Below are 21914 nucleotides of genomic sequence, written 5' to 3' on the forward strand. Positions count from 1 at the left end.
GGGGAAATTATTACAATAGATATCAATGATAACTCCCTCCAATCTTACTTAAGACTGTGTTAAAACTGTAATCTGTATACATAGTGGGAACATCCTATGAGCTAAAATAGCAGAGTTTTGAAGCCAAGGAAATTTAAAATCTTCGGAGAAAGCCCTGATGGCTCCAGAGGTGGTCTCAGCAGCCACTATGGGAGCCTGTTCCTCTATCCGTAAATTCTGGTATTTTTCTTTAAAGTCAGAGGAAGTTAGAAACAACAGACTTCAGGGGAAAAAAACCTGTAACTTATGGACCCGCCCTGTATTTTCTGTTTTGTAAACTGAGAAATTAATTATTCTTCCTTATGCCTGTGTCTGTCACTCATCTGTACTGTGCCCACCTCTTCCATCCTACCCCACTGTTGCCTTGAGCATTAAAGAGGGAGATATCAGCATCTCATTTCACTGTAGGAGGGACCTTATTCATAAAGGGAGAAGTACAGGAGGGTGTTAAAGCAGCACAGCAGAAGCCAAGACACCTGCATCTGTCAGTAAGGAAGGCTGGAGGAGCTGGAAGCTTCTACCCAAGTGGGAATAGTTGAAAGTGTTGATGCATCTGAATAGTTTTGCCTATAGGAGCAACCGTGAATAAATTGGCTGAATTCAACTGCGTGCTAACCTGTGTGAGCCTAACGAGGCTGTTGTGGTTGATGGACACCCCTTGCCACTAACCTGAGACCCTTTGGCTGAATTTCAGACCTTTGCAATGAATTCAGTGCCGGACTTCTAAATGCTTTTATTTGAGGTAATAGTATCAGAATCCAGCTCGTTGTTGCCCTTCAGTAGCAGCTTTCTGCTGCTCAACAGCTTGAGTTATATTTATCAGCCTTTCACAATTACTAATTTTGCATCCTTGTGGCAACATAGCTGGTGTTATAATTACTCTTTTAGGGTATTAAGGAAAGATCATCCAGAGCATGGTCTCATTCCTAAATTTGTCCATTAAAAAAATAATATAGGAGAATATTATTAAATAAGTATTACTTAATACAAAACAAATGAGTTAATCCTTTTGCCTTGAACCTTTCATACATGTATACGGTCATAAGTATCTATTTTGGCATTAAAATATTTTCACCTCTGTTGCTGCTCCATGAACCAAACAGCGATTGCTAAGAAAGACCCAGCACAAGGGACAGCAGACGCTTGGTCTGTGAGCACTGTAAAAAACATACACACACAAGAAAAAACACCTGATGCAAAACAGAGGGAAAAAAAAGCAGAAAAATGATGCTCACCACCTCTGCCCTGTGCCATCCCACCATCCTCCCTTTTGCTCCTCCTGCCACATGACTGGGGAACATTGTTTTTGACAGAGAGATATTGCTTAAATGCTGAGAAGGGTCACAGTGAGAATGCAATTTAGAAATCTGTAAATGTGGAGCATACAGACCTCCTTCTTATCGTATATGTCTCTTTTCCTCACCACTTTCCTCACTATATAGGAGACCTAGTAAGATGAGGAGATCCGTGCTGATTGCAAAGATACAGACACAAATACACACATATCTATGGATACACACAAGACATATTTTAGTTTCACAGATCTGATCTGCAGGCACTTATTTTAACTAAGAATTTCCAAATGCATTTTAACCCGAATTAAGAATTCCCTAATCCAGATTAGCAGCAGAAAGCAACCTAAGGATGTAATTTGAAAGGTAATTTTCCAAAGTAAAGGCCCCATTGCACTGAGAGCAAAGTAAAGGGCTTCACTGTAAATGAGAAAGGATTAGGTCCACAGAAAAGTATTGCTATAGCAACAAAACAATTTATGAGAATATGTATAACAATGCCAGAGCCACAGAAATGTGATGGGAAGAGGCTCGTACACAGTTTAATAACATCACACTTCCCTTTATAATAACTAACACATTGAAAGGAATGAGTGCACTTTCGTTTTGTGATTTTGTTTTTAAACTCCCTTTATCAACACCATTTAGCAGCTCTCAGTCACACACACACAAAAATATATATTGCACCTGTCCTGCTCAAAGAGAAGATCGGTGTCATTACCAGATGCAATCCCACGTTAAAAGGCATCTCCCCGCTGATGGATAACCAGGGCTTGATGAAGCTTCTGTAGACAATTCCCAAACAGCCTGTTAAGACCCTGTGTGGAACCGTGAGCGATAGCGCTGGGTCACAGCCATTCATCACAGCCATCAGAAGCCCTCCCGTCCTGGTAGGCAGCCACTTTTAATGTATGTTTTGCTAATTGGAAGGTGTACCGGTGGCCTGAAGTCCCAGCTGAACACCTCTCCCAGCTCTACAATGGCTCAGGAAAAGCTTTCTACATCTTGCTTTGGAAGATTGGCTTAAAATTTTGAAAAATTTATTATCGTCACCATTTATCCTTTAAAGCTATAAAAATCCGCCAGTGAAAACCCCCCAAAAGGATTAATGCATTGCCAAAGCACTAATTTTATTCTTCATTATCCCCCCAAACTTACATTTGAAACCAAAGCTCCTGCTCTACAGAGAGCCATAGCTTAATGTATTTCTGTATGTAGATCCTTGACAGAGACCATTTTTCTTGCCTCTCAGGTGGCTCGTATAGTGAGATTTATGTCCATTATGCATAAATTCCTTACTATATTGCTCCAGCATAATCAGCAGAAAAATCTGAGACAGCACCCACAGCAGCCACAAAACACCAGAGACACTTGGACTCAGGCCACCTACTTCAAGTCGCAGGGACTCTGTTCCCATTGCAAATCAGAAGTTTATTGTGGCCCCAGCAGGTCAGGGGGACGAGGAGGGTCCTCTCGCCCTGCTGAGCCCTGGTGTTGTCCTTGCCTGGTCTGAATGGAAACGTCACCACCGAGCAGGACAGCCCAGTTTAGATACTAAGCCTTTTGTTAGATCTGGCCTTGAATTTCTGTAACTAAAAATTAAGTTAAAAAAAGAAAATCAGTTTCGATCCCTAACGCAATGTCAGCATCATTCTCTCTGGCTTATATATATTACCTCTTATTTACACATCCGCAAATCTGACCCCGTGAACCTCTGGCTCCTTCCTGCTCGGTGCTGGAGGACACACACAGGCTTTTCTCAGCATTATTCCCTCTTGCTGCTCCCTGCTTCCCAGGGCTGGGTTCAAGACACATTTATTTCTCCGTGCTCTGCCTGATGAGCTTTCACTCTGTACAAACCACCTGCCCACCATTCTGTGCCATTAGATATTTTCATCTCCTTTGAATATGTTCTTTAGCTGATATATAAGGAGAATGAAATTCATCCTAGTACTTCCTTTTCAATAGGCAGGGTGCAGTCAGGAGCCATGGGAGACTCTCAACTTGAGACCTCACAGCCATGGCTGGTGCCACCACCCCAGAGACGGGACCTCAGCCTTAACAAACACATGCAGGACATTCAGAATGAAGGAAAGGAAAAATTGAGAGTCAAGCTCACCTTCAGCTCTTCTCCCTGGGACAGGCAGGAGACACAAGCAGCCAGGGAAAACATCTCCTGCATCTACACTTTGCTTCTCCAGCATGAATCTGCTGAAGGTGGCATTTGGGGTGGGATGAGGATGATTCCCCCAGCACCTGTGCCACATCTCCTGCCCCACCGTCTGCAGGTCTCTGCTCTCCCGGGAGCTATTGCCTAAACATGGCGCTTCGGGGCAAAACCAGAGCATCTTGCAGGGCTCACAGCAAATGAAAATTGCTTTTATAGCCATAATGTATATTCAGAAAAAAACCCCAAATAAGGATTGACTTCCTGGTAATTGTGGAGTAATTTTTCCGTATTCTAGCCCAAATACAAGGCTTTTACAGTCTGGTGTCTGTCTTTGCCATTAGGTTGCGAGAGCTCATATTGCAACAAAGTCCTTCATTTTGCAGCACAGATACATACATAAAATCCTCAGGCCCCTAAATCAGCGAAATCCTCCAGCTTCATTTTGAGAGTAACTATAGTCTTCAATTAGAGTTAATATAAACAAGCAAGTAGTAACTATTACATAGGGGTTTTATCTATCTGATGTATCCTGGTTTCATAGCATCAGCGGAGTTATCCTGCAAGACCCAAAGGCTCATAAACATTAGATGAGCCGCGTGCAGTCTTTGGTATGCAAACGGGGTTGTTCAGGAGCTATTCCTGATTTACACTGCAGTTGATGAAGAAATAATGGTACCCGAATTGTTTTTGGCTTTTTCAAGACTTTTAAAGGTTATTTATCAGCAAGATTGCCACTACATCTTTACAGATATCCTTAGTTTTGCTGACTGAACAACCATAATTTAAAAAAAGATGAATTTCAGGCAATAGGAAATCATCTCAATGTAAATAATTGCTGTGGTAAACAGGATTCTCTGCTATGCCCCAGGGAGGCTGTAAAGGCCCATGAAGCAACTGTCAAGAGGGATGAGAAACTGCACCAGACTTTGGCTGTCTAAAAATTAGGCACCTATTGCCCAGATGATTGTGTACCACAGGTAATGAACACACCCCTCCAGAAGATGAGTCATTCCATCTCTCAGCTGACTGTTGAGGAAGCCTTGGTCTAAATTTTAGATGATTAAAGTTGACGAAATGAATCTCTGTGTCCCTTAATTAAAGCAAGGTGTTTGAGAGCTGGACTCGGTTTCTCACACAAGGCCAGCCGAGTCATTCAAATTGCATGGGCTGCCTTTCAATTTCTGCAATTCCCACTCCTGCCTCTAGGAAGACCGTCCTTTGTATTTTGATTGAATGTATTGATTTATATTTATTTATTAGACCTCTTTTCTTCCCAGAGGTTCAGATCAATACCAGGTCAATGGTGGCATAGAACAGCTATCGCGGCTGCCTGGCCGCTAAACAGAGGAAAATTCCCACTGCTCTTGTTACTGTAAAAACAGAGAATACGAGCTATCCAGAAAGTCCATGAAAGTATCAAATCAAACTGCAAATTCAAAATTAAGCTTGATGAATTCTGTTCAAATACTGTATCATGACAATTAGGTGCTTCTGGTTTTCCATTTCAACTACGCATTGAAATAAAAGCCCAATGTTCCACATGGTTTTCTTCTTCACTCTCTGCTCTGAGGGAAACACATCTCTGTCCCCATCCCCTCCCCTGTCCTTACCCTACGACTGCACCAGTGATCAGCAAAGCACCCACAGCACCCTCTGGAAGAGCATCTCTCCCCGGCAGACAGCAGCATCCACATCCAAAATATCTAAGGATGCTGCAGAGGAAGGAGAGGGACACCCACCACGGGTCTGGCGTGCAGGACACAGCCAGCACGTACCCCTGCCCTGCCCAGGGGACACAGGGGCAGTGCCACCACTGCCCGTGCCAGCGGCATAACACGGAGCAAGGACAAGACCACCTGGACCTTCATCCATACAGCAAAAACACATTGCCCTATGGTTCAGCCTCCTCATAGCCCAGATACGAGGCAGAAATTTCACTTCTGCCAGAAAACTTTATTAACATAAATCTTTTAACCTGTCTTTTCCACGGATGCACACTCTGCATCACATTCCAGCCTCTGCAGCCTTAAACACCTTTTTTCCCTGGCACAGGCTCACTACCAAAGACGACTTGCAGAGTGTTTAAAGCCTCCTCTGCCCGGGGAATGTGGGTTTCATCCTCCCTGCAAGCCCCTAGAGGGAGATATGACCCAGATTTTAGGAAGAGACACACAGAGGAGCCCAGCATCGGCTCTGACATCTCAGCTGCGAGCGGGTGAGCCATGGTGGAGGGATGCTCCGGGTCACCGCTCTGCTGTGATCCCTCCTCATCGCCTTCGGGATGCAGTGTGTGTGTGGTACCCAATAACCTCCTGGAGAAGCCATGGGCAGTGCTGGCCTGATCTGCAAGCAGCCAGAGAGGATGCAGGAGGAGCCCACAGCGCAGCACATCCCATGATGTACCAGAGCAAACACTTGGGGAGAAACGTATGGAAACAGGAGGGGATGGATGGTGGGACGAGCAGTCCCCAGCCAGCCTGAGGATGTGGCAGCTCCAACTTCTCCCTCCAGGGAAACTATGGCTATAGTAGCCTGCAATGTGCCTTTCTTTTAACTAACTGCATGATGGTCCCCTTTATCTCCTTTTTCATGATGATAGCAATACCAAAATTTGAATAAAGAAAAATGCCTGTAAAATCCCACAAAAAACCAGGACTAGATTATTTTATTGTCCATGCAAATACACTGATATCATGAATTCATGAAGATAAAATACATGGAAGATTAGTCTGAACTGCCATTTTCTTAAAAATGTTTCTCATTTCTTGGTTATGGCTATTTTTGCAAATTTCCCTTTCAGAAATCACATTTCTTTCAAATCAGATCATTGCCCTAGGGTTGTTGACCTTTATTCCGCCCATCTGGAAAACAAATGAAGCAGGAAGGATAACAATATGAGATACTAATCAGAAGTGCTGTTTGTTTTTTTGGAAGCTTGATTTCCAACTTATATATTTTCCCCTAAAGGCACCACCAGCAATACACTGGATAACTGCTCTGCAAGGAAAACCAGCAGCTTGGCCAAAAGTCTTTTTGTGGTGTCTTATCAGTGGTGAAAAGAAGAAGAACAAATTCAAATGAATAATAAAAACGAATGCTGATTTAGCTGCAACGGAGCGGCTCGAGAGCCAGGTGAAGTACCTTAATATTGCTACTAGAGCCTTGTCATTCCAGATTTGACCCAAGAAGTTTAATGGGTGGTTAATTAGAGTGACAGGCAAGGACAAAACAACCACTTATCCTTAATTTTGGTCAAAGAGATGTAACATAAGAATATTTGTAAACAGAGTTATGAAAAATCAGTATGCATGGGAAGGGGTTTGTTAAGATGGGAAAAAGAAAAGCAGCCAAACACCCAACAAGACAAATCAATTTGGATTTGTTTTTCTCACTAAGCAAAGCCAACTTTCAAGATGCGGTTGCAGATGAGCAGAGCATTTTCTTAGACCTGAAGAGGAATTTGTTAATTTGGAGGATCCGAGTCCCATAGTTCTAACCAGTGAGTTTATGAGTTCAGTCATGCTGGAAATAAACCTGATTTGGGGGAATTACAGTAAAGTTTTAAATTTTTTATTATTAGAAATCTGTGGGCAGCAAAACCAATAGTTTTTAGGTAGCTGTGTTAAAAAGGGAATAATACATTTTAGTGTTCCTCAAATACTATTCTTTCCTCAATAATCTCATTGTGTTTTGTGTTTCTCACCACAACATGCCACCCAGGTATTGGATTCGCCTTAAAACCCCGTGGCAAAACATCACCAAAACACCACGCAGCAGCTGTGGCTGAGCAAGCGCTACCTGGCCATGGATGAAGAAAGACGGTTTATCTAAAGAAAATAAGACTAGAGCAAAAAAAAAAAAAAACAAAAACAAAAAAACCGATTTGGGGAGATGAGCTCAGCTGCCTGTTTTTACTAAAAGGGGCTGAGCCAAAGGGACCAGCGATGGTTTGCAGGCACCGATGGAGATCGACGCCGAGTTAAAAACATGCAGCTCTCAGGCTGCAGAGCCATTATGTATGCAGCTCCTGTGCCAGCACACAACCTTGAATATCAGAATCTTCTTTGATGATAAATAGTATAAATGGTGGCTAGGACACCGAACTGCCAGGGGATCGGTAGTGTCCCCCCGTACACGCCGCTGAAGATGAGCAGAAGGGCTATTGGTGCAGAGTCTCCTCTGAAGGACAGGCTGCTCATATCCCATAATAGTAGATTCCATTTAAAAATAGCAAATGATAGTCAGAGGAATAATAAAACCTAGAAAATCATACCAAACCCCAGCAATACATCAAAGCCATTTTAATAGCTCTTAATACAGTCGCTGACATAGCTACTCTACTTGCAAGGCTGAAGGATGGAACAGGCAGAGGTTTCTGGTTTTACATTCATTTCATCCTAAAAGTTTCTGTTGCTTCTTGCATGTAAATTATAGATAATGATTATACTGACAAGAGGTTGCACTTAGCTGGCTCCGCTATGAGGTAAAATTGCAAGAAAATACCTGGTTGAAAGAACTTTTCTCTTTTTTTCCCCTTGGAAAAAAAAAGACAAGCTGCAAAAAGTTAATTGCATACAGCTTCTTATATCTCTTGGCTGGCTACTGAACTGATGCCATAACTCAGTGCTTCTGGATACTAAGAAAGGGAATGTTATTTGATGTAGTAGGGGCAATCCCATGCTTATCAAATCATCTTGCTTGCCTGTAAAGCTAAGCTCCAATTTATGATGTTTTATGAAGCCGCAGATTGTGCTAAGGCTATAAAAATTGGAACTTAATATTCAGGAATAAAAATGCATAGAGTACCATTGAAGTGACTTTTTTTTTTTTTTTTAAAGGACTCGTATCCTCCTTGCATTAAATACAACCAGAGAGTGTGACAATAATGGCATGCTGTCCACTGGAGAAAACACAAGGCAAACAGCACAGGTTTGCAATTGCCAAAATGCGGGTATTTGCTACTGCACACGTATTGAGGCAGAATGATGGGTCACATAATAGAACAATGGCTAATAAAGCACTGTGCATCTTGTGGCCCTTAGCAAGTTTATTTTCATTTTTAAACATTTTTCCCTCTGAGAAAGCACAGAGAAGTCTCCCAGAGCACATCTGCCTGCCAGATAGATTTTTTTTTTTTTTAATTCAACTGACCAAATGCACAGGAAGAAATTGAAAATTTACATGCAGCTGTTTTGAAAGCAGTCCTTCCATTCACTCACCTGAAGAAAAGAATGAGATTCCTTTTTTTATATGCTTGGAAAATGAAAGTAAGAGAGACAGAATATTTTCTAACCCATTCCTGCACCCTTCAGAACCACCACTGGATCCGACACACTTTCCCACCACCTTCTCTCACTGATCTTTTATTATAGTCATTAGGAGAAGACACCCATCTCCTTAAATTATATCTTTAAGGCCCTGGTGGAGCAAAGCACATAAATACCTGTTAAATGTTAGACACCTATTGAGCAAAACAGTTAAGCATTCACCTAACTTCCAAAGGTGTTCATATGATTTAGCAGCTGCTTAAATTATTGCTGTAGATAGATGAGGTTATTTACATGCTTAATGTTAAGTGCACAACTGATGTGATTTTCTAAATCAAGGTGGAAAATTCTTAGAAAAAAAATAAGAAAGCTAGCAATTATACAAGAATTGTTTAAAACATCAGTTGATTTTTACTTTGAGATTTTGGGATCTAATTAAGAAGCAGGACTGATGTGCTCAAATCTGTCCTGCTGGCTCCCAAAGGGATTTGAGTACTAACTTGCTTAAGCTTGTTTGAACAGTCCAGCCTTGATCATTAAAAGGCTGAGCTAATGGCAGATGTGGGCACCACGCAGTCTTAAGGAATCAAATGACTTAAAGCAGTGCAACACCTGAAGTCACTTTTAATATGATTTAAAGATATAAAAATGTTCAGTTCTCTTAAAATGTCTGAAGGGTACGCACAGATAGCCTCTTCAGGAGCAGCCTGTGCTGGGAAGAGCTGACTCCCCCAGCTGCTCATTAAAACCTGCTTGCTGGAGGTTTTGAATGGATCTGTTGGCAAAGCAGTTCGAATGAGCACTTTAATTCTCTTCAGGCAAAAAAAGGAGGGGAAAAAAAAAAAAAAAAGATCAGCTGGGTTAGCAGGAACTGGTAATTCAAACAGTTTAAACCAGAGAAGAATGAGGAGCATGAGCACGTGGTCCTGGATCAGCCGGCACAGAGGCAACCACCGACGGGAACGATGGCATCAACTGCCCCAAGCGGGTATCGCCTCTGCTGGCATATACACCCTATTCCATTCCTCTTTCACATGAGTCAATCATCTGTGTACTTAAACTATAAGTATTCACTGCGACATGGCCCCAGAAGCACTTAATATATGATTTTCAACAGTACTTCCTCATTAAATTATTATGACAGAAATTGCACAAGATCCAGGGGACATGGCATAGGGCTCAGGAGACTGAAACCTTCAGATCCAGCATCACTGCCTATGACTCTTTATGTGACCCCAGCAAAATTGAATATACTCCTTGAAGCATAACTACAAATCTGCAAATAAAATTTCCAGGTAAAATCCTTGGGGAGAAATCCTGCCCGGGGTTGCCACCTCCTGGATGAATTCCTGGCTCTTCCTTGCAAGCTCATTTGCACCAGGTTGAAGGTCCATCTGTGGACACAGAACCTGTGCACGGCACGAGAGGTGTTTGGGGCCAGAGGGTTACTTCTCAGTAACAAACAGTGTTACTGAGCAGGTGTCACAAGTATATTTAAGGTAATATTTTTGTTTCCTGCATTTTAAGATTTGTGATACAGCTGCACAGTCAGCATTTGCAATCTATGATTTCCTTCACTCTCTCTCCGTGTGCTTCCCTGGATCTGACAGGGCTAGTAAAAAAAAAAATCTAATCCATGCTGAGGCAGAAAAACTGCTCACTAAACCACCATCTAAACCAGGAGGTTTGAACCCATTGAAACTCTATTATATGCTTGAGTAACTCCTGGAACAATAGAAAGCTATGCATGGTTATGTAGGCAAGTACAAATATGCAAGGCAGATGTTGTCCTACTGTCACACAGTGAAGTCTCATCGCCGACCTGCATACCATCTTCTCTAGGATTGTCCATTTGAGGTGGTCATGCCGGGATAAGATGGTGATGATGCCTCCTTAAGTCAGGTCCTCCTGCTTATTAGGTGTTCAATTTGACCAAATGTAAACTTGGTACAAAAGCAAAAACATCATTGATGGAGCATCCCTGCAGAAAGAGAAACTAAAGCTCTAAGGCTAACTCAGAGAAGATAGGCTGTTGATATTAGTCCAATCTACAGTCAAAGGGCATCTCATCTGATTTCCATTGGATATAGTTTGCTCTAGGTTTCCAGAAAACTAATCATATATGCACTTTCACTCCATTTCTTCGCTTTGTTTTTCATTCCTCTCCTTTTAGTGAGAGAATCTTCTGCAGCAGATGACTTCCAATAACAAATCCCCACCACCGCTTCCTTACTTTGAGCAGATTTTCAGCTCACGTAAACTAGCATAACATTATTAGATTTCAGTGGAAAAATACCAGTGGATAACAGCTTCGGGCTTCAGCCTAGATAAAAATTTTCAGTAACAAATAGTAAATATGGATCCATTTGACACATTTGGAACAAGAGTCAGCTGTGCAACTTCAACAAAACATAAAGGGGGAAAGAGAGAGGAAAGGGCTGAAAGAAGTAGTGGGAGAGATTTGGGGTTAAAATGTCTCTTGCATCTGCTGTTTTCAAAAAAACCTTATAATTTACACTTCACAGTTTTCTAGCAAGCACATTGGATTGTCAGACTTAATAATTTTATCAGAAAGTTGTGGCTGTTCGTGTTTTTCTTAAAGTCTCTGCTCTCTTGAGACAATGGAATTAATATATCTACATGATCTCCACTGACCTCAGCTCTCTTGCTTAAAAAAAAAAAATACAGACCTCAGCTTTTCAGAAAAAAAAGCTTTAAAATATGAACCTTTAAGGACATGGAAAAAAAGAAAGCAAGTAACTGGCTTTTTCTTTTTAAGCCAAAGTCCTAATCTGGGGGAGATCCGACTAATCATTCCTAAGCACTTGACGATGGGGATTTCTTACACCATGTCAGCAAGCGTAGCATTGGAAAGGCAAAAACCATTAATAGTAATAATGTCTCTAAATTCCCAAACAAATTTGCATGGGTATAGCAGGAGATATTGCCACCCTTTTCTATAATGCATTATATATATAGTTTATACATTTTCACCTGCAAGTCATACAGACCATCTCTCTGCCTGCACATGTAAGTGCAAACTGCACAAGGACACAAACTCAGAGTTTGCGTGAGCTCTGTAAGGAATAATGTTTTCAGGCTCCATATTTTCTCCTATTACCTTGTAGAAAGGATGACTGATGGTCACACCAGCACTGCCACTGGTGAAGCAACCGTCACGGATGTAGAGCTCTGACCCGAGCGTTCTCATCCTAGGGAAAGAGCCGTACAGAAACGCTGCACAGGGCAGAGTGCCTGTGCCACCTTGCTGTGGTTGCAGCCCTCTTAAAAAAACAAAACCAAAAAAACCCAAAAAACCCCACGTCCAGCATCTGTGATTAGCAAAGAGCAATGCTGAGCACAGAATTTACGCAAGCTGTTTCCTCAAGTAGTTCGGATGTAGCTCACATTATTCTTGGGTAGAGAAAAACGATCAGGGAGGAGATCCTGGCGTGTTTTGGTTTTTAGTCACTCTCATGTCTTTTATTTCAACTAAGGAATGAAGTGCGACTGCTCATCGGCGCTGTGTACATAAATATACATATCATGTAGTTACACAAACGCCTGCCTGCAACCCCTCAATAAACCAGAAAAGCACTACCTCCATTCAGGTAGTCCATCATTTTAGAAACCCAAAGAGTTTATAGAAACGATTGTCAAAGACCCCATCATTTTGCAGTTAGTATAATTAATAAGGTGTGCACAAAATCTAAGAGTGTTTTAACACGTTTGCAGTTGAATTGCATTATTGTTATGTTATAATAAAAGAGAGCCACATGTTAACAGAACACCAGGGACCCAATCTGATGCAACTGTTAAACATCAAGAGGAAAATCAGAGGGGAAATATCAAGTTTCCTTTAAAATAATTTTGGTTTTCAAGAGCTGTGACTTTTTATTTAGTAGATTTTGTGAAAGAGCTTCTGTTTGTAAAAATTATTGGGTAGTGTTGGCTGTCAGAAAACACAAACAGGCAATTAGTGCAATAAGTAGAATGATACAATGATCTCCTCCTGGCAACCTCCTATCTGGAGCCAAGCAAGGCCCCGATTTAATAAACAATTAGGCATGTGTTTAAGTCCACAAGATCATCCTAGGTGTCTACTCAGACTCTTCACACATTAAAGTGTGTGCAAGTGGTTTGTAAAAGTTCAGAAATGTCTTGGGGAAACAGTATTGCAGGGATGGTCAATGATTTAGTAGTGATGTGGCACCACCCAAAAACCATTTCAGAAAGTCTCCTGGAAGTTTAAAAGAGTCCCACATGCAGTTGGGATTAACTTTAATGGATGTATTTGGTCATCTCAGAAAGGCTGTTTATTTCTGCGTCTTCCTCCTATCCACCTGAATTCCACACTGCATTTTCCTACTGAGTCTTGTTGGTGGAGATAGCTTGCTCTGCCATGAAATAACAATGAGTTTCAGCCTTTGTAGAGAATGTGGGCTTATGGTCTGTGGAAATACATGAAGGACAAAACAGCCCTCACAAGAGAAATGCGATTAACTGCACAATGTCACCCAGTTATCTTCATTTCTTCCACTCTATAAAAATCAATGGACTTAATTTCTTACACGAAAACCTGACTATTGACATGTTCTGAAACTCCTCTCATTATCTTTGCACCCAACCTACACATCATCTCCTGCACATATTCAGTCCTTAAAGTTACTCTGATGGACCCAGAGGCAGAAAAAAAAAGCACAAACAACTGGTAGAATTAGCTTTCTTTGTGATGCTTTACTGTGTTTTGGGAATTATTTTGAGAATGAGTGGGCAGGTCCAACACACGTGGCACTCTGGACACCTGCCTCACTATTGCTCCCAAAGGACAGTTCTCTCAAGCTTGTTCCCAGAAAGAGGGGTTGTTGTGAGAAGCACGCATGAGGGATGCTGAAAGAGATATTTGTGGATGGATTATTCTGAAACTGAGCTGTTCCTAAGGAGTTCTCACAAAAGGGGAAAATTCCAAAAACTTCTCAGCTATTGATGAAAAAGTGGGCAAAATTTATCAAGAATAAATGGTGTTAAGAAGGATGTCCTTTCTTCCTCTCTGAATAATGCCTACAAGTAAATCTTTCCCTAACACAAGTTCACCAAAGCCAGGACAGTTATTCTGACTGGCACCTTGTGTGTGCCAACATAGGTCTTGGTTTTTATTCAAGTTGAAGGAAAGCACCAACACTTAGATCTGAATAATAACAATAACGGCAGACTCCTTGCTTCAGTGAGTTCTTATTAACTTGAAGTACTGAAGAACCATCTTCTCAAGTCTATTTGATCAGACTGTTATACCTCCTAGAGAGGTAAATCCAGGAGCAGGGCTCTGCATGACCTTCATTAGCCGGGAAGCAGAAGGTGGGCTGACTTTTGTCACCATGCTCCTTCCCATCTCTCTGATTTGTACATACGAGAAGCTGACCTAACTGGTTCACCCCGATTGTAATTGAAGCCTTCATGTTAAATGCAGGAGTACTTATAACCTACACTTAAAAAGGATGCGAGTCAGGCAATGAGGCACAACACTTAAACTCTGCTCATCTATAATATATATTCCTATGTATAGAAAGCATGGACAGTGTCAAATGAAACACACAATTAGTCCCCCTCTAACAGTGAGCAGTTCAAACTGTAACATCATGCCAACCGTGATTAAGAGTGATACAGCACATCATCATTGTCAACACTATTCAACCAATGTAAACCTTAGTTAGAAATGTACTTGTCAGAGAAAAATGCGCCTTTGATTTCTATTACACTTTCCCCAGTAATTGCTGTCATCAGTGGCAGGTTATTATTACAGTTGAATAGAGTTTCAGTAATTACTTTTGCACAGATTCTAACAGCTTTTAGATTGAATGATATTCTGACAGTTTGAATACTCTTGACAACAATTACCTTTTTCCTGGTTAACACTGATTCAGGAAAATTAAAAATTAAATCTGTTCAGAGGAAACACTTATGTATGGCACTAGTAAGTGGGTTGATACAAAAATGTGTAAATTACAGAATGACTTAGAATAAAAGTTCTTTTGCTCTTCCTCTTATGCTTTTTTAAAAAAAATCAGCACTTAGGGTACATGCAGTACATGTTGGTTAGATTACCAGTAAATGATGTGAAATAATTTAAGGCACTTCTAAATCCACTTCCTACTGATCAGTTTGAAATGGAGAAAACAGTATTATGGAGGAAGGCTTGTTGCTTTCACCCTAATTTTTGTCTTTGGTAACAGTCAGATAACGGCTTTTGGCTTTCAAACCATTATTCTTAATATCACACCACCAGATTATTTAAAAAAAACCAAAACAACACCAAACAAAAAAACCCCAAACCACCAAGAAAACCCCAAAAACCACACAAACAAGCAAACCCTCTTACAGTGGTAGCCCAGAAAAAACTAGCATGTTTATTATTTCTGAAAAATTTATCTAATATTGCAGCGGTCATAACTCAAATGGCTTGATTAAAAAAAATGTCTCACGCACAGAGCTCTCCAATTTAATTTCCCTCTTTGACAGCATAACTGGCCTTGTGGATAAAGGAGATGCAGTCAATGTGATACATCTTGTTATTAGTGAGCTTTTTGATACTGTTTCACATGACATTCTTATAATAAAACTAAGAAAATATGGTGTAGAACTAGATAAAATTACCATAAGGTGGAGGGAACAATTGGCTGAAAAACTGCTCTCAAGGAGTTGTTATCAATGGTTCACTGTCAAACCAGGAGGAAATTTCAGGTGAGATTCCTTGGGGATCTGTCCTTGCTCCAGCTGTGTTCAATATTTTCATAATGACTCATTTAAAGGGAAAAAGAGATTAAGTTTATAAAATTTGCAGTGTTGGGGAGCTGGGATGGTGGGAACCCTTGGGAGGTCTGCATCAAAATCCAGGAAGATATTAACAGTTTGGAGTGATGGCCTGAAATTAAGAGGAAATTCAATAAAGCCAAGTGTAAAGCATTACAGAGAAGAAAAAAGGAGAAATCAAATGCAAATTTTCAATATTTCTTTTGCTTCCATATTTAAAAGTACCAAGATATCATTTTTATGATATAGACTTCAAGAAAAAAGAAAAATTACAAGACTTATGATTGGATCATAACAAGTGGTGACACTGAATTAATTGGAGAACATTCATTGTTTGTTACCTTAGTTTCATTGGCTTGGTTAAAAGGGATACAGCTACTCTATTACTGAAGAAAGAGAGTTATAATAATAGGAGTGGATGAAGCCTCAGCTCCTCCTCCACAGCCCTCCCAGCCAATGCACGTAGGGATGTACATCATTCAATGTCTACGGGAGATGCTGCTCTACCTATGGAGACTGTTGCAAAGCTGCAATTGAGCCTTTAGCTTTTGACACTAGTACCTGACTCTGATCTATGTGTGTATTAAATATCATTGTCTTTTTTTTCCTATTCATTAGAATTATAGATTTAGTTTATTGTTATACTTTCCATAGAGCCTTCTCTTTTTATTAGCATTGTACAATCTGCACAAAAGCAAAATTTAGTCCTTTCAGGGAGCTGAAAGGAAGCAATCTTTTACATGACAAATCCAACATTATCATATGTAAACCTCATTTGCTATGTAATGTCTTCCTGTTTCCAGTTCATTGATCAAATGAAACCTGTTTTCACATTCTGGTAGGCAGCAGTATTCTCCAACTAACATAAATGGTACTTTTAGAAAAAAAAAAAAGAAAAGAAAAAAGATGTAAAGCTAGAAAATATTTTACACAAAGATTGGTCCAAAAATATCTGGATTTCTGAAAGAAAATATTTTCACTACACTTCTCAAAAAGTTTTTTTTTTTAAAAAAAAGGTGGCTGAAGTCTGCAGCTCATATAAAATTTGTTTTGTCAGATTAGCAACCACAAAGTAACTGTTTAATCTTTCATAAAGTGAGGAATTTGACCGGAGAAAATGCTATTGCATTGCTCTCATCAGCCCCGGGAGAGGGCTGTGGCTTGAGGGACCATCCTGTTCATGTCACAGCTACAGATGTCCCCAAAATGACAAACCCACTGGATCTGACACAACACAGCTGTGAATTGCTGATAGCAGAGATAGTATATTAGTCCCCTATTTAGTGATGGAGTACCAATATCTTGTTTATCATCTTCAAGCTTTCACTACTATGCTCTTTCTTTTAGAAGAATATATTTCTGTCCCACAAAGCGATATTGGTGAGAACATCTCAACACACTTATTACAAATTCCAAGAAAATACCTTGGCCATAAAATGCCCTTCGTATGTACAGAAGATTTTAGAAGTTTACAATACAAATGGCCTCTAGTGGAAGATGTCTCTGCTCTTGGCAGGGGGTTGGAATTAGATGACCTTTAAGGTTCCCTCCAACCCAAACCGTTCTGTGATTCTACCCAGAGCGAGGGTAAGCCACAAGTCTACTTCTAAATTAGAGATGCAACATAACTATTCACTTAGAAGTGATATGACAAAAGTGTCTTAGCTACCTTGAGATCAGACTACCTAGCTATTAAAAATATATTTTATAAACTTTTCTAAAGTAATTTCTTCTACACAGCTGCCTATGCTTTCGCTTGTCTTGCTTCAGAAAAAAAAAAAAGAGTGAAACTATCCCAAAGCTTGCTTTAAAATTGGCCTCAAATTATGCCACAATCACCTGTTGTTTCCTTGTCAAGACATTAGGCCATCTACTGCTTTACCCAAGCCGAAATTGTGCAGCGTATTTTGATAGAAACTTGCCTGGTAAACTACCACACTTCATTGTGTATTAAAATAACATTTGTAATGCCCAACTACAGTATTATAAACAGGTGTAAAGGTACATAACCAAGGACAGTTCAAATTACAGCTTAATTTATAATAGACAACACTTCTGAAGATTCAAGACTAATGTTTGTAACTGAAAGACACTGTAAATTGTTCTAGTGTTTTTTCCACACAAGGAAATCTATAGCCCTGAAAGAGTAATAGCAATAAAGCTCCTCACAGGTTCCAAGCATATTCCTTTAGAAAAATATCTGGTTTTTTAACTTCCATTTAGGCCCAAGGCAAAAAAGACTAAAAAAAATACCCAGCTAGGGACTCACTAAAACCTCCTTTGTGGTATTTGCATTAACGTGGCATGAAAAGTAAGAAAACACCAATGACGTTTGTCTATGACACAAAGTAAAGCAGCATCACCGACACACAGGAGATCAGTCACAGTAAAACCACAGTAACAGAAAAGGAATTAAGTGACAAAGAACAAACTTCAAGGTCTCACCCTCTGCCCTCAAGATAAACTTTTGGGCTGGGTATGGGGTCTCAGCAACCCCAAGTGATGTGTGGACAACATCAGAGTTTGAGACTCTGGTACCACAGCTTCAATTGCAGAGAGCAAACAAGCCAAACAAACCCGATATTAAAATGAGAAAAACTGGTAATTTAAAATTGCCGCCTACATTCCATTTCTTTTTGACCTCAATCCAAAGCCTTTGTAAGCCAAAGAAAATACAAGCTCACAATTAATGAATATGACCAGTTAATGGGTCCATTGTGAAACAGCTTTTAAATAAAACAATAAGTTAATCTGGGACAAAGCAACTAACTGGACTGAGGCCAATTTCTTTTAAGCACAGGTCATGTTATGTTAAAATAAATTCCTTTTAGCAATAGTTTCATCAGGACTATGCCATTCCAGAGGGAACGGACCCAAAACCTCTTATTGACAAATAACTTAATCTTGGTGCATCTGGAACTATATTTTCTTCAAATAAAACTAGTTCACAATAGGTGGATTTGTTGTTTTTCTCAAAAAAAATGTTCCCTGACAACTTCAAAACCAAATTACACATACAAAAAAAAAAGGTCAGTTACAAAGCTTTTTAAAAAAATCCACAGAGTTATAACAACACAGAATGTCTTGCTAAGAAAAATAAAACTGCAGCTGACTGGAAGGAAAAGAAAACAGAAATAGACAACTCCAAAATGTTTCTGAATAGCCAGGTTGCCAACTACTGACAACTGTTAGAGCACGCAGCATGAAAATCTGTAAAACACTCCTGAAAAAGTAACTCCTTATCTGCTTCCTGCTATCTCATAGCTTCACCAGAATTCAAATCACGGTTGCAACCCAATACCATCAATACTATTTTAATGCCATTCATGCAAAATGAAATTGCTAGATGAGGAACAGGGATGGCAGGAGCATCCCTGCAGGGTACCATGCTGTCCAACGGCACTGAGCACCCACAGCTGTACTGCCCTTGCCAACCCCCAGTTGAGGACCAGTACATCCCAGTGACCCCACTCACCCAGGCTGTGCCCAGTGGAGCTCTCCTTGTCCCTCTTCTCTCGCTCCCAGCAGCAGACACTTTCCTCTCCCCATTCCCACAGCTGATTGCAGCTGAAACAAAGACTCTCCCAGGTGTTTGCCATGAGATTGAATAAACAAGTTGCATTTGTGACCTTTTGAACTGCATTAGAAATAAGTAGTGAGAATTATAATAATGACTAGTTATCCTTCAGGATTCCTTAGTCGTAAAATCATCACTTTGCCTAGGGCATAGTTTAAGTGAAGGCACTAAGTGTGCTGATCATTTTTTTTTTAGCATCTAGTGTGCCAGGAGTGTCTGATTAACAGCTTTCCATCCCTATTCAAGCATCTTTGTTAGGAGTAAGTCTTTGCTCTTTTAGATCCTGATCCAAAGCCTTTCAAAGTAATAGAAAAGTCTCCTATTGATGGGAAAGGGGGTGCGCCCTTGCTAATTGTTCCTTTCACATTACAGTGAAAACAAATTCTTCAGCTTTCATTTTAAATCCATGAAGTTCACTCCCTTGATGTTTTGGATGTTTTTTTAAGTATACTGATGAAGAGAGAAGGGAAAGGGAAGGACAAACCCCAGGACATAGCGCTGTGCGTAGGCTGCAAGCATGGATGCTATACAGACCATGCCGTAACGCTTGATATATTGCATGGCTTGGAGTTTACTATCCAGAACGCCTCCAAATGTTGCAGGGTTCAGCAGTTCACAGTATGTGCTACGTTTAAAATACTTGTTGCTCGCCGGCAGACCTGAGCACAGAACGCCACTTTGGTGCTCCCCAATGGCTGCTTACTGTGAATCATTTGTTTCTTCCCAGGAAACTAATTTTTTAGTTTCCTGTTCTCCCAGACTGAGGTGTCATCTCTGTTCAAGGCAGAAACATGGATGGAGAAAAGTGAAAGACCTAGAGAGCATGCAGACTTTGGTTTGGGGTTTCTCCGTGTCAAAAAATGTTCTGAGAAATCCCAGGATTCTTGTTGAATATCAAGAAAGGTGGCTGGTGAACTGAAATGGTGAATTCGGATGTAAATTAAAAGTTAAGCACACGTGTTACTGTGATAATAGAATTTTACAAATACCTTTTAAAAAAACTGATGTAATATTTTAGAAAGCTGAGTTTTAGCTGGATACAATATAACTGCAGCTTTGCAGGACCATCTCCCAGGATGGCAAATCTGGGAAAAGCTCCACGATGGGGGATAACTAAAGGCTACCTTTAAAACAACTAATGCCTTTGTCCTGGAAAGGAGGTCAACTGGCTGGAACTAACAGATATTTCCATTTATATGTTAAAAAAAGCCTATATAAACACAATGATACAAATAAATACAGATCTATAAGGGGGGAGAAGTAGCAGTAGCACATTACTGATGATGTGGGGAGCCAGGAGAGAGCGTAGTCAGCTGAAGGAGTCCCCAGCCTGTATGTTCGAGGACAGTAGACTGCTCTGGACAAACCATCCGTCCCACCATGACATAAGTATGGCTATTTTTGGCAGAAGAAAGAGAATTCACAGCGAGATAAATATATGAAGTGCAACAACAGCCTGGAAACATACCTTTAAAAAAATGCCTTCTTACAATAAAACCATTTTTCTTCCCTCCACAAAGAGGAATTTCACCCCGGAGTTGTTTCTAAAAGGCGCTAAAACATAACAGATGAATGTTGCCTTGCATAAGGAACACACACTTGCATTTAAATCACTTATATTTTACTTTTTTATGATGCAATTGTGAATTGTGTTATTTTGCATTTGTAATTAGAGGTTGAAACAGATGGTAAAGGCTTGGTTTAGAGTGATGTACTGGAGTAGGCAGCTCTGTGTATCAGGTCTCCTACTCCACCAAGTGCTGAGGATGGAAAACCTACCAGGAGGTGATCAAATAGCAAAGTGTTTGCTGCACATCAAACTGTGCTGAAAAGTACCGGAATGGAGCTTCTAGAAGGTCAAGAAGCATTTGCGAAAACCTTTTATTTCTTTTCCAAAAAAAGTACTCTTACATCATTCTCAGTACCATGCTCTAATTTTGGCATTTGGGGTATTCAAGTTTCAAGAGGTCTAACACTGTATAATCAATACAGTGGGAAGAGGAAAAAGATAACTAATGTTTATAAAGCAGCATAAATGTGTTTTAAAATCATCTTGGAGGCTGAGGACTCGAAGAAGAAGCTGGCACAGAGACCGAAGTGCGCAGAGGTCTCTCACCAGCCCGTCCTTTTACTGGATCAGTGAAATCGCATCCACCCAAACCCGACACTGGGGCTGCTGCTTTGGTTCATGGCCTGTTGCAAAAGGAATAAAAAGCTACTAATTTCTGAAGGCTGTTCTTTATGCAACTATTTAGTGATCTCCATTCATTTTAGCACACCGATGTCCCTGTCATAGAGGATCTGCTGCAGATTATTTGGTGGAGTATAATGACCTTTCCAAAGGTCTGACAAGACACCTTACAGAATTGTGCTGCAGGAATACATTAGATCTGTTCCAAAGCCCTGTAAACTCAATGAAATGACCCAAATTTACTTCTGTGACTTTTGTATTGGATTCTTAAATTTCTATTTTGTGTTACCCTATAGGTAAAGAGAATCATTGCTTGGGGCAATGTCAAACCCATCCTAAGATGCAGTCTCATTGTTAAGACAAAAAAACCCCCCAAACAAATGACAAAAATAAAGGGATAAGGCATCTCAGCAGCACATGCAGAAGCAGCCAAGTTTTTTATGCATGCATTTTTGCTCTGAACAGCTTAGTTTTATACAATTCAGTTAAACCTAGCCAACATCAAGCAGGGGATCAGTAATTGCACAAATATGGTGCCTCTACTTGTATTTGCAAATTCATGAAACAATCT

The sequence above is a fragment of the Caloenas nicobarica genome, chromosome 12, assembly GCF_036013445.1.
Source record: "Caloenas nicobarica isolate bCalNic1 chromosome 12, bCalNic1.hap1, whole genome shotgun sequence".
Classification (NCBI taxonomy): domain Eukaryota; kingdom Metazoa; phylum Chordata; class Aves; order Columbiformes; family Columbidae; genus Caloenas; species Caloenas nicobarica.